The sequence below is a fragment of the Ascaphus truei genome, unplaced genomic scaffold (genome assembly GCF_040206685.1).
Source record: "Ascaphus truei isolate aAscTru1 unplaced genomic scaffold, aAscTru1.hap1 HAP1_SCAFFOLD_1649, whole genome shotgun sequence".
In the NCBI taxonomy this organism is placed as follows: Eukaryota; Metazoa; Chordata; class Amphibia; order Anura; family Ascaphidae; genus Ascaphus; species Ascaphus truei.
Window position 1 is genome coordinate 58,476 of NW_027454541.1, and position 13,932 is coordinate 72,407.

A 13,932-nucleotide genomic window follows, 5' to 3' on the forward strand; every position below is an offset into this window, starting at 1 on the left:
AGTGTGAGGAGAAGGTTAGTGGAGGGAGTCAAATACAGGGAAAAAAAGACAGCGTAAATTAAATTTGAGTGTTGATGAATGTGAAAAAAAAGTAGTGTGGTTTGGCCCCAGAGAGCAGCTTTATACAGGACTGGAGACATTTTTACTGTAGAAAAATCAAATATCAATTGTGTGATTTCCTTCATAGGCATTAAGAACAGCGAGTGGAAGTGTGATGAACATGTTTGGGAATTTAGCCAAGGGTGTGGGCTAGAGGGACAAGTGTGTCAGAGCCTAGAGGGGGCATATAGATAGGAGGATAGCATTGTAAGAGTTAATAAGATTGTTAGTTTAAGCGGAAAGAGAGAGAGAGCAGAGAGGTTAGAGTAGATGTCAGAGGAGAGTTTAATTAAGCAGAGGCAAATCAGTGGGACAGGTAAGATGGGGTGAGGGGAATGACTGATTGTGAATGATGAGAGCAGAAGAGGTCATGTACAACTAGAGCCTTGTTAGTCAGAGAACGGACATTCCAGATGGCATAGGAGAAGGGAAGAGAAAAGTAAGGAAAGGAATGTGGATTACATTAGATAGGTTAACACTCTTAGCAGGGAGGCCCGATGTGTATATGAGCAGGTTCAAGATTATAAGAGATATCCCACACATCAGCAAACATAGAAGGAGACACAGAGATAGGTGTAGAGAGAGACAGAGATAGCTCTATGTAGAGAGAGAGGGACGTAGAGAGAATGAGACAGATAGGCGCAGAGAGAGGGGGCGCAGAGAGAGGAGGCGCCAAAAGAGGGGGCGCAGAGAGAGGGGGCCCAGAGAATAGGATATTAAAGAGTGCTTTTCATTGAGCAGTGCAGAAATAGCTGCAATAGAGGTCTGTACAAATGGTGCAGTGTGTAGACACATGCAAAGGTAGGGGAAGGAAAGAGGAGAACATGTGGATAAAAGCAGGAGTGTGGAAGTTAGAGAAATTAGAAAAGTTTAACAGAGGAGTGAGGAAACAGCCAGCAGAAAGAACAAGAGAGAGGTTACATTGGGATGACGTTCTGTGGTAAAGAGAAAATGCTAGGAGAGAGCTTTCAAATATTAGAGGACATGAATTGAGGGAGCAAATGTATAAATCAAAACCTGAGGGGGAGGTATAGCACGAAAGCTTGCACAGCAGATTATAGTCTTAATGTTGCGTGTACCTGTCAGGGTATTCAAGAAGTTAAATTCTCACAAGTGCAGAGTTCATGATGAAATGCTGAATCTAGTCCCCCTCCAATTTAATTTTAATATAACTTTTCCATTCTTCATTACTGCAAAAAGCAAACAAAACAAAACCACATTGCATTACTATTTTCAAAATGGATTGAATGGCATATTCAACAGTGACTGTGTGATGCCAATATTCCCCACTCACTCGTAGTGAAGCACATATTGTACTAGTGTTGAAAGTAGGCCAGTAGAGTCAGGTACGCAGTACTGATAAAACAATAAGTGCCCGTCGTAAGTACCAGCTCCGCAACAGTGCGGGCATCACATTAGTGACGTGGATGAACATATATGGATAAGCCCATATTAAGGCATCACGTGACCAGAGCCGTCACTGACTGGGTATACGTAAAGACGCAGGGAGATGCAAGGAAAGGGAGGGAGAGAGACAGGGAGAAGATGTGAAACGGAGGAAGGCACGGATGGAGGGAGTTCTTCCGAGCTTCTGCGGGCCTCTCTCTTTCACTGGTGCATGCCGGGAGCTGGTCCCAACATCCACAAAGTGTGTGTGTATTATTGGTTGTATTTTATGGGGGTAGGAGGGTAGTGTGTATATTGTGTGTGTGGGAGTATTATATTGTGTGTAGAGGTGCAGAGGAGAGTACTAGATTGTGTATCTTGTGTAAGGGTGTTGTGTATATTGTGTTTGGAGCTATAATATTATTGGGGAGATTAGTATTGAGGAGGTATTATAGTGTGTATTGTGGGGAGTATTAGTGTGTGTATTGTTTGTGGGTGACAGATGCTGGGGGTATGCAGCAATCCCTGCACTGAGGTCCGAGGCGGCTCTGCATCGCTCGCACGCACTGTGGATGACCAAGCATGTGCCCATGATAATCATGGCCTTAGAGGGATGAGTGTGTCAGAGCCTAGAAGGGGCATATATATGATGGAGGAGGGAGGAGGAGGAGGGAGGAGGAGGAGATGATAGCATTGTAAAAGTTAACAAGATAGTTAGTTTAAGCAGAAAGTGAGGAGAGGTTAGAGATAAGGGTAGATGTCAGAGGAGAGAGTTCAATTAAGCTGAGGTATCGAGTAGGACAGGGGTGAGGGGAATGAGAGGTGGTGGATGATGAGAGCAGAAGAGGTCATGTACAAATAGACCTTGTTAGTCAGAGAGCAGTCATTCCAGAGGGCACGTGAGAAGTGAAGAGTAAAGTGAGACATGGAATGTGGATTACATTAGATGGGTTAATACGCTTAGCAGGGAGGTGGAGAGAGAGAGGCAAGAGGCAGAGAGTGGTGCAGGGGTTGAGGAAGAGATGTTGCATGTACCTTATCAGAACATTAAAGAACATCAATTCACACTGGTGCAGAGTTGATGATGAATCCAGTTCACCTCCAATTCAATTTTAACAGAAATGTTTCATTCTTCATTACTGAAAAAAAAGAAAAGTAAAAAACATTTCATTACTATTTTCAAAATGGATTGAATTCCCCCAACAATGACTATGTGTTACCAATATATCCCTCTCAGTCCCACTGCAGCATATACTGTACCAGTGTGAAAGTAGGAAGGTACACAGTACCGGTAAAACAATACGTGCCGGTACTATGCACCATATGAATTATAAGGGGATGTAAATCTCCCAGTCTCTCTCCATATCCGCAACAGAGCGGGCTCCGGTCAGTGGCATGGATGCCCATATATGGGTATGCTCATATTTGGGCATCCCATGTCACTGACCGGAGCCGGCTCTGAGTATAGGGATATATGCGGAGACGCAGAGGTGCAAGGAAATGGGAGGAGGCACGGTGAGAAACAGGGAGAGACCACAGGAAGATAGAGGGCAACAACTTCCACAAGGTACTTGTATGGGTATAATTGTTTGTATTTTGTGCAGAGGGGGTAATTTCAGATAAAATACAATTCTCCACCCTCTACGAAACAATTCCACTTTGTTCAGTAAGCCAGAAAGTCTTGGTCCCATGTGGACTGAATTTAATGCAAATAAGGTCCTTAATACACAAGTAAAGAATAAAGTTACTTATTCTCTACTGTAAGAAGTGCCACATTGCCCACTATTTGGGTCCTGTGCCCAGATTGTGACCATGCATGGCAGAGGTGAGATTCCCCCAACTCCAATTTGCTACACTCTCCAAGAGAGATAATTGTGATCAGAGGTGGAACTAGGGGAGGGTGTGAGCAGGGTCACTGCCCAGGGAGTAACCTGACTGGGGGCACGGAAATCTCATTTAGTGCATATGTTGCGGCACTGCATTGATTGACCGGTCAATCTGCACTGCTGCCTGTCACAGTGACATCCTGATCGGGCACTGTGATCAGCTATAGCACTGACCCAGGTGAGATAGTTCAGCACTTTACAAGGAGGGAACAGATGTTGTGGGTGACAGATGCTGGAGGTAGGCCAAGACTGTTGGCCAGAGTAACGTGGAGACTTACTGCACTCTGCATGCCCATCCTCTCCCTGACATCAGGGGAAGGAAGTGGCCCTGGGGTGTGTGTAGGTATGCCAGATGTCAGTGTATGCATAAGTAAGTATGCCTGTGTAGTGGGAGGTGTAGGGGCGTTAAGCTGGAGGACTTAAAACAGGCACAAAAGCACATAGATACCTCTGATTATACCGCACCAAATGCTGATAATATCATGCTGTAGCTGCACTTTACAGAAGATGATGCAGATGTCATCATTGGTTGGTGGGTTCATTAAATCAATCCATCATATCATAACCACACTGTGCATATGATGTACTGAATCAGTAACACCAGGAAGACATCTCCATGTTAGGAGTAGAGTTGAAGTTAACAGAATATGTCCAGCACTGTGGTGTGTAGCCCATAAATAATAATTGTGCACATTACCAGAACAACATACTGTCAACTGCAAGATCATTTTGCTGCTTGTAGCGTATGCTCATCCTGTACAGTGTTGTAGTAGATCCGTCTCTTCAGTGTTCACTGCAACAAAAGTAAGACATTGCATTAATATTACAGACGTTTGGGGGCTGAAATCTCACTTCGCTGCGGACAATTTCCCTTTGCATAAGATTCTTGTGATTATGTCAATGATGATCAATAACTGCATCATAACACAGCCGCTCTATACAGAAGATGTACTTGCTCTCATTGGTCATTGAGGTAATACGTCACACAATGTACAGATATAGCAAGGATTATTTCTCCCACTTGTGCATTATGGCATTATGATGGGAAATGTTGTGAGATTCTGCATTATCAGCATCACTGAATCTTTTGGAAATTAAGTGATATTCTATGTTTTAATGCAATATTATGGGTGATCAGCCGGTAAAATAATAATAGCTTGCTGTATCTGTAGCCATGCTCTACCCATGATGTGCTGAACCAATGACTGCAGAGAGATTCAGAGTGCTAAACATGACTGGAACGCATCTCTGAATAATGGGCAGCAAAGCAGTGCAGAATAGGAGGTGAAAGTATTTAAAATGGAAGATCCTTAGCAGCTGTGTGGAGAGTAGACAGTACAGACTGACCAAGTAAATGGTAAAAGGAGTAACTTCAACATTACTTGGCTTTGTTCTCCACATTGAAGCTTTCCTCCTCTTTAAATCACTAATACTGATGCCATGTGTAACCTGTACTGAGAGTTATATAATCTACTGGCCTAGATGAAACCATATGATGCAAACAGGATCCATCCCACTCCAGATTCATAGAATTGAACCACCTCAACCTTTCATAACAATCACATAGAACTGCAGCTGTGCGCTACTGCACATGTTCTTGTTATGAATGGTAGTAGATGTGGTCCTTGGGTCTTTACTTCATACTGTAGCCACACTCTACTCATGATGTATTGAATCAACGAAAACTTGCATGGTTCAGATCACAGGAAGGGGTAGAGTAGAGATGAAAATATTCAATGTGAAACCCGTAGCAGCCGGATTGTGTGGAGTCAATAAAACGACAAATACTAAATGGTAAATGAGAAATATACACATTGCTTATCTGTCTCTGTGTAGTAATTTTCCTTCTCTTCAACTGTCCTTCAAATTTTCTCTTTTGCAAGAAAAGGAACACATGGCTTCAATATTCACTTCTGTTCTGCAGTCATCCCTCCTGAAATAAAAGTTAAGCATTGCATTGTTATTATGATAATACATACAATAAACCTTGCTCCAAACCATTTGATGCAAAGCAAATCCACCTCCCACCCACAGCTGTGCTCCTTCTAGAGCATGCATGTCAAACTCCAGTCCTCGAGGGTCCCAAACAGGCCAGGTTTTCAGTAGGGATATCCTGAAAACCTGGCCTGTTTGCTGCCCTCGAGGACTGGAGTTTGACATCCTTGTTCTTGAGCTTCTACCACGCAAGTCATCCATGTGAGTGACACTGTACTGCAGTCCTGGTCTGCACACAATCTACTGAATCAATGACATCACACTGTAAAGGCAATCTACAAGATGTATTAGTTGTCCACACTTCCGAAATGTTACTTTTATGTCCAAATCACTTATTCCCATGACCTGATATTTGTATTTGTTATTTATAGGATTGTCACAAAGAGTTGATGAGGTCACCAAATGATAGTATGTAGAGAGAAAGAGAGATCTCAGAACAGAGCCCTGATGTATACCCACAGACAGATCAATAGAAGACGAAGACATGTTAGCAACAGAGATGGAGAATGTGTGACAGGAAAGTTATGATGAAAACCAGGATAGAACTGTGTTACGGATACCAAGAGAGAGTTTAGAATATGAAGGAGGAGAGTGATTGAGAGCATCAAACGCAGCAGATAGATCAAGTAGGATTAGTAGGGAAAAGTGACCTTGGGAATTTGCTTTAAGCACAGTCTGTAGAACGAGCTGTACGAAAGGCAGGTTGTAAAGGATCCAGGAGGGAATGTGATTTAAGAATGTTGACATTCTAGCAATTAGGAGACAAACAGCAGGAGGGATACAGGGCGGTAGTTAGTAAGGCACATAGGGTGTAGGTTGTTTCTGAGAAAAGGGTGACCACTACAGGCTTAAAGTAAGAGGGTAAAGAGCCAGAGAATAGGGAGGAATTGAAGATGTGGGTGAGAGTGGGGACTAAGAGATGCAGTAAGGTGTGAGGGGATACGATCTAGAGGGCATGTGGTAGAGGGAGAAGAGAAGATGATTAGCTTCCAGCTCTGTAAGAGAAGAAAAGGAGTCAAATGCAGAAGGAGAATTAGGTAGAAGGAGAGAAGGGGGAAGGGACAGAAGGAATCTCCTTGTGGGTGGCATCCACCTTGCCTCTGAAGTAGTCAAATGCTTGAGGAGAAGTGAAGGAAGGATGGCAAGTGTGAGGAGAAGGTTAGTGGAGGGAGTCAAATACAGGGAAAAAAAGACAGCGTAAATTAAATTTGAGTGTTGATGAATGTGAAAAAAAAGTAGTGTGGTTTGGCCCCAGAGAGCAGCTTTATACAGGACTGGAGACATTTTTACTGTAGAAAAATCAAATATCAATTGTGTGATTTCCTTCATAGGCATTAAGAACAGCGAGTGGAAGTGTGATGAACATGTTTGGGAATTTAGCCAAGGGTGTGGGCTAGAGGGACAAGTGTGTCAGAGCCTAGAGGGGGCATATAGATAGGAGGATAGCATTGTAAGAGTTAATAAGATTGTTAGTTTAAGCGGAAAGAGAGAGAGAGCAGAGAGGTTAGAGTAGATGTCAGAGGAGAGTTTAATTAAGCAGAGGCAAATCAGTGGGACAGGTAAGATGGGGTGAGGGGAATGACTGATTGTGAATGATGAGAGCAGAAGAGGTCATGTACAACTAGAGCCTTGTTAGTCAGAGAACGGACATTCCAGATGGCATAGGAGAAGGGAAGAGAAAAGTAAGGAAAGGAATGTGGATTACATTAGATAGGTTAACACTCTTAGCAGGGAGGCCCGATGTGTATATGAGCAGGTTCAAGATTATAAGAGATATCCCACACATCAGCAAACATAGAAGGAGACACAGAGATAGGTGTAGAGAGAGACAGAGATAGCTCTATGTAGAGAGAGAGGGACGTAGAGAGAATGAGACAGATAGGCGCAGAGAGAGGGGGCGCAGAGAGAGGAGGCGCCAAAAGAGGGGGCGCAGAGAGAGGGGGCCCAGAGAATAGGATATTAAAGAGTGCTTTTCATTGAGCAGTGCAGAAATAGCTGCAATAGAGGTCTGTACAAATGGTGCAGTGTGTAGACACATGCAAAGGTAGGGGAAGGAAAGAGGAGAACATGTGGATAAAAGCAGGAGTGTGGAAGTTAGAGAAATTAGAAAAGTTTAACAGAGGAGTGAGGAAACAGCAAGCAGAAAGAACAAGAGAGAGGTTACATTGGGATGACGTTCTGTGGTAAAGAGAAAATGCTAGGAGAGAGCTTTCAAATATTAGAGGACATGAATTGAGGGAGCAAATGTATAAATCAAAACCTGAGGGGGAGGTATAGCACGAAAGCTTGCACAGCAGATTATAGTCTTAATGTTGCGTGTACCTGTCAGGGTATTCAAGAAGTTAAATTCTCACAAGTGCAGAGTTCATGATGAAATGCTGAATCTAGTCCCCCTCCAATTTAATTTTAATATAACTTTTCCATTCTTCATTACTGCAAAAAGCAAACAAAACCAAACCACATTGCATTACTATTTTCAAAATGGATTGAATGGCATATTCAACAGTGACTGTGTGATGCCAATATTCCCCACTCACTCGTAGTGAAGCACATATTGTACTAGTGTTGAAAGTAGGCCGGTAGAGTCAGGTACGCAGTACTGATAAAACAATAAGTGCCCGTCGTAAGTACCAGCTCCGCAACAGTGCAGGCATCACATTAGTGACGTGGATGAACATATATGGATAAGCCCATATTAAGGCATCACGTGACCAGAGCCGTCACTGACTGGGTATACGTAAAGACGCAGGGAGATGCAAGGAAAGGGAGGGAGAGAGACAGGGAGAAGATGTGAAACGGAGGAAGGCACGGATGGAGGGAGTTCTTCCGAGCTTCTGCGGGCCTCTCTCTTTCACTGGTGCATGCCGGGAGCTGGTCCCAACATCCACAAAGTGTGTGTGTATTATTGGTTGTATTTTATGGGGGTAGGAGGGTAGTGTGTATATTGTGTGTGTGGGAGTATTATATTGTGTGTAGAGGTGCAGAGGAGAGTACTAGATTGTGTATCTTGTGTAAGGGTGTTGTGTATATTGTGTTTGGAGCTATAATATTATTGGGGAGATTAGTATTGAGGAGGTATTATAGTGTGTATTGTGGGGAGTATTAGTGTGTGTATTGTTTGTGGGTGACAGATGCTGGGGGTATGCAGCAATCCCTGCACTGAGGTCCGAGGCGGCTCTGCATCGCTCGCACACACTGTGGATGACCAAGCATGTGCCCATGATAATCATGGCCTTAGAGGGATGAGTGTGTCAGAGCCTAGAAGGGGCATATATATGATGGAGGAGGGAGGAGGAGGAGGGAGGAGGAGGAGGGAGGAGGAGGAGGGAGGAGGAGGAGATGATAGCATTGTAAAAGTTAACAAGATAGTTAGTTTAAGCAGAAAGTGAGGAGAGGTTAGAGATAAGGGTAGATGTCAGAGGAGAGAGTTCAATTAAGCTGAGGTATCGAGTAGGACAGGGGTGAGGGGAATGAGAGGTGGTGGATGATGAGAGCAGAAGAGGTCATGTACAAATAGACCTTGTTAGTCAGAGAGCAGTCATTCCAGAGGGCACGTGAGAAGTGAAGAGTAAAGTGAGACATGGAATGTGGATTACATTAGATGGGTTAATACGCTTAGCAGGGAGGTGGAGAGAGAGAGGCAAGAGGCAGAGAGTGGTGCAGGGGTTGAGGAAGAGATGTTGCATGTACCTTATCAGAACATTAAAGAACATCAATTCACACTGGTGCAGAGTTGATGATGAATCCAGTTCACCTCCAATTCAATTTTAACAGAAATGTTTCATTCTTCATTACTGAAAAAAAAGAAAAGTAAAAAACATTTCATTACTATTTTCAAAATGGATTGAATTCCCCCAACAATGACTATGTGTTACCAATATATCCCTCTCAGTCCCACTGCAGCATATACTGTACCAGTGTGAAAGTAGGAAGGTACACAGTACCGGTAAAACAATACGTGCCGGTACTATGCACCATATGAATTATAAGGGGGTGTAAATCTCCCAGTCTCTCTCCATATCCGCAACAGAGCGGGCTCCGGTCAGTGGCATGGATGCCCATATATGGGTATGCTCATATTTGGGCATCCCATGTCACTGACCGGAGCCGGCTCTGAGTATAGGGATATATGCGGAGACGCACAGGTGCAAGGAAATGGGAGGAGGCACGGTGAGAAACAGGGAGAGACCACAGGAAGATAGAGGGCAACAACTTCCACAAGGTACTTGTATGGGTATAATTGTTTGTATTTTGTGCAGAGGGGGTAATTTCAGATAAAATACAATTCTCCACCCTCTACGAAACAATTCCACTTTGTTCAGTAAGCCAGAAAGTCTTGGTCCCATGTGGACTGAATTTAATGCAAATAAGGTCCTTAATCCACAAGTAAAGAATAAAGTTACTTATTCTCTACTGTAAGAAGTGCCACATTGCCCACTATTTGGGTCCTGTGCCCAGATTGTGACCATGCATGGCAGAGGTGAGATTCCCCCAACTCCAATTTGCTACACTCTCCAAGAGAGATAATTGTGATCAGAGGTGGAACTAGGGGAGGGTGTGAGCAGGGTCACTGCCCAGGGAGTAACCTGACTGGGGGCACGGAAATCTCATTTAGTGCATATGTTGCGGCACTGCATTGATTGACCGGTCAATCTGCACTGCTGCCTGTCACAGTGACATCCTGATCGGGCACTGTGATCAGCTATAGCACTGACCCAGGTGAGATAGTTCAGCACTTTACAAGGAGGGAACAGATGTTGTGGGTGACAGATGCTGGAGGTAGGCCAAGACTGTTGGCCAGAGTAACGTGGAGACTTACTGCACTCTGCATGCCCATCCTCTCCCTGACATCAGGGGAAGGAAGTGGCCCTGGGGTGTGTGTAGGTATGCCAGATGTCAGTGTATGCATAAGTAAGTATGCCTGTGTAGTGGGAGGTGTAGGGGCGTTAAGCTGGAGGACTTAAAACAGGCACAAAAGCACATAGATACCTCTGATTATACCGCACCAAATGCTGATAATATCATGCTGTAGCTGCACTTTACAGAAGATGATGCAGATGTCATCATTGGTTGGTGGGTTCATTAAATCAATCCATCATATCATAACCACACTGTGCATATGATGTACTGAATCAGTAACACCAGGAAGACATCTCCATGTTAGGAGTAGAGTTGAAGTTAACAGAATATGTCCAGCACTGTGGTGTGTAGCCCATAAATAATAATTGTGCACATTACCAGAACAACATACTGTCAACTGCAAGATCATTTTGCTGCTTGTAGCGTATGCTCATCCTGTACAGTGTTGTAGTAGATCCGTCTCTTCAGTGTTCACTGCAACAAAAGTAAGACATTGCATTAATATTACAGACGTTTGGGGGCTGAAATCTCACTTCGCTGCGGACAATTTCCCTTTGCATAAGATTCTTGTGATTATGTCAATGATGATCAATAACTGCATCATAACACAGCCGCTCTATACAGAAGATGTACTTGCTCTCATTGGTCATTGAGGTAATATGTCACACAATGTACAGATATAGCAAGGATTATTTCTCCCACTTGTGCATTATGGCATTATGATGGGAAATGTTGTGAGATTCTGCATTATCAGCATCACTGAATCTTTTGGAAATTAAGTGATATTCTATGTTTTAATGCAATATTATGGGTGATCAGCCGGTAAAATAATAATAGCTTGCTGTATCTGTAGCCATGCTCTACCCATGATGTGCTGAACCAATGACTGCAGAGAGATTCAGAGTGCTAAACATGACTGGAACGCATCTCTGAATAATGGGCAGCAAAGCAGTGCAGAATAGGAGGTGAAAGTATTTAAAATGGAAGATCCTTAGCAGCTGTGTGGAGAGTAGACAGTACAGACTGACCAAGTAAATGGTAAAAGGAGTAACTTCAACATTACTTGGCTTTGTTCTCCACATTGAAGCTTTCCTCCTCTTTAAATCACTAATACTGATGCCATGTGTAACCTGTACTGAGAGTTATATAATCTACTGGCCTAGATGAAACCATATGATGCAAACAGGATCCATCCCACTCCAGATTCATAGAATTGAACCACCTCAACCTTTCATAACAATCACATAGAACTGCAGCTGTGCGCTACTGCACATGTTCTTGTTATGAATGGTAGTAGATGTGGTCCTTGGGTCTTTACTTCATACTGTAGCCACCCTCTACTCATGATGTATTGAATCAACGAAAACTTGCATGGTTCAGATCACAGGAAGGGGTAGAGTAGAGATGAAAATATTCAATGTGAAACCCGTAGCAGCCGGATTGTGTGGAGTCAATAAAACGACAAATACTAAATGGTAAATGAGAAATATACACATTGCTTATCTGTCTCTGTGTAGTAATTTTCCTTCTCTTCAACTGTCCTTCAAATTTTCTCTTTTGCAAGAAAAGGAACACATGGCTTCAATATTCACTTCTGTTCTGCAGTCATCCCTCCTGAAATAAAAGTTAAGCATTGCATTGTTATTATGATAATACATACAATAAACCTTGCTCCAAACCATTTGATGCAAAGCAAATCCACCTCCCACCCACAGCTGTGCTCCGTCTAGAGCATGCATGTCAAACTCCAGTCCTCGAGGGTCCCAAACAGGCCAGGTTTTCAGTAGGGATATCCTGAAAACCTGGCCTGTTTGCTGCCCTCGAGGACTGGAGTTTGACATCCTTGTTCTTGAGCTTCTACCACGCAAGTCATCCATGTGAGTGACACTGTACTGCAGTCCTGGTCTGCACACAATCTACTGAATCAATGACATCACACTGTAAAGGCAATCTACAAGATGTATTAGTTGTCCACACTTCCGAAATGTTACTTTTATGTCCAAATCACTTATTCCCATGACCTGATATTTGTATTTGTTATTTATAGGATTTTCACATGTATTACTACTGTGAAACGCTATATACATTAATAGTGCTATATAAATAAATACATACACATTTATATATAATAATAATAACAGCATGTTCTTTTAAAGCGCTGCTAGTTTTACGTAGCGCTATACAGAGACATTTTGCAGACACAAGTCCCTGCCCCATAGAGCTATAATCTATGACATTGGTGCCTGAGGCACAGAGGATATGAAGTGACTTGCCCAAGGTCACACACACACAAATATATATACATAAATATATACATATATATATACACACACACACACACACACACACACACACACACACACACACACACACACACACACACACATATGAAAACTAACACAGAAAAAAAGAATCCCCTGAATAGCACTCTAACATACACAAATTGTATCAATAAAGGTTTATTAATCACATACACATAAATGGTTAAAATGAGGAGCAGTGGTGACCTACAAAGCTGTTATAAACTGAACCTTAAGGTGTGGGGAAAAATGCTACACTGCAGTAATAAGTACAAAGTATGTAAATAAAGTGTAGAGGCAAGAAATATATGGAAATGAGAACACTCAGACCGGCCGGTCAAGTACTACCTAAGTTGAAGCCCCCTGTGTGAAGTGCTTGTATGAAACTAGTGTATAACTAACAAGCAAATGCTTGTCCGGGGGCTTAACATATAGACAGTTGATAGATGTATTTGAAGTTGCATATTCTGTGCCGTGGATTAATCAGTATACTGAAAGCAACTGAAGATGGTACAGTAGCTGTGATAGGTTGGCCTCATAGCTCCTCCTTCAATGGAGGACTCGGCTCACGGAGCACTTAAATCTCTAAATGCCCAAAGAAAAAAATAAGCATGCAGTACTTAAAGTGAAAGTAAAATGAGAAATGAAATAAACACACACATTGAAAAATCACTCACCCGACTGAGAGCGCCTTCTACAGAGCGCTGTACCACTGCTCAGCTAGCAGCTAAAACTGTCTCATTTTCCCACCATTGAAGTTTACACATGTCCACGCCCCACTCTAACAAGACGCTGTGTACGGAAACTCGCAGGAGACAAACTAGTGAGAGAAGGTGTAGCTGCTAGCCACACTCCACGAGGTGCATTGTGGGAAATGTAGTTCTTTGCCTGCTAGCTTCTCTGACTGGTTACTGATCAGGTGATGTCACTAGGGGCGGGATTAGTGTGTTGCAATGTAACGGCCCGGCTGTATGATTGTCACAGAAGGGGGGAGCCTGAGAATGTCACGGATTTAATTACACATGTAATGATGTAATAACACAGCCATGAACTAAGTCAGTATACATATGGTCATGTGATATTTATAATGCATTTATTAACATTATTGTGTGGATTTAGGCTGAATTAAACTTGTATGGGATTGTCACTTTAATATCACAGTACCACTACTGTTTTAACACTTATAATGACCTCCTGATTACAGATTATTAGGGACAGACTTAAAAAGGCCTGTGTAAATATTTATTATAGAGTGGCCTCTTTACTTTATAATATCAGGGAGTATCAGACAGGCCTGTGTTTATTTTTAATATACATTAGGGTGACCTGACTCCAGATTATTGGCCTTTCCCTCTGACAAATGCATATTTTCCTATACTGTGTTAATTTTGTTAGAACAAAATAAA

At 42.8% G+C, this 13,932-nt stretch overlaps 1 long non-coding RNA gene across 17 annotated transcripts in view; it reads right to left on the reverse strand.

Moving 5' to 3' along the window:
• The window catches only part of LOC142476707 (uncharacterized), a 65,947-nt gene extending 52,617 nt beyond the window's left edge, over positions 1–13,330 (reverse strand). For 13 of the 17 annotated variants that reach the window (XR_012791917.1, XR_012791921.1, XR_012791918.1 and 10 more), the window contains exons 1-9: positions 13,204–13,330; positions 11,721–11,840; positions 10,605–10,700; positions 9,057–9,160; positions 7,689–7,799; positions 5,185–5,304; positions 4,069–4,164; positions 2,521–2,624; positions 1,179–1,289 (exon numbers count right to left, since the gene is read on the reverse strand). This is a non-coding gene — a long non-coding RNA (uncharacterized LOC142476707). The remainder of the gene's footprint in view (positions 1–1,178; positions 1,290–2,520; positions 2,625–4,068; positions 4,165–5,184; positions 5,305–7,688; positions 7,800–9,056; positions 9,161–10,604; positions 10,701–11,720; positions 11,841–13,203) is intronic. The other 4 variants (XR_012791916.1, XR_012791920.1, XR_012791919.1 and 1 more) reach the window with 4 other exon arrangements.
• Positions 13,331–13,932: the final 602 nt, after the last annotated feature.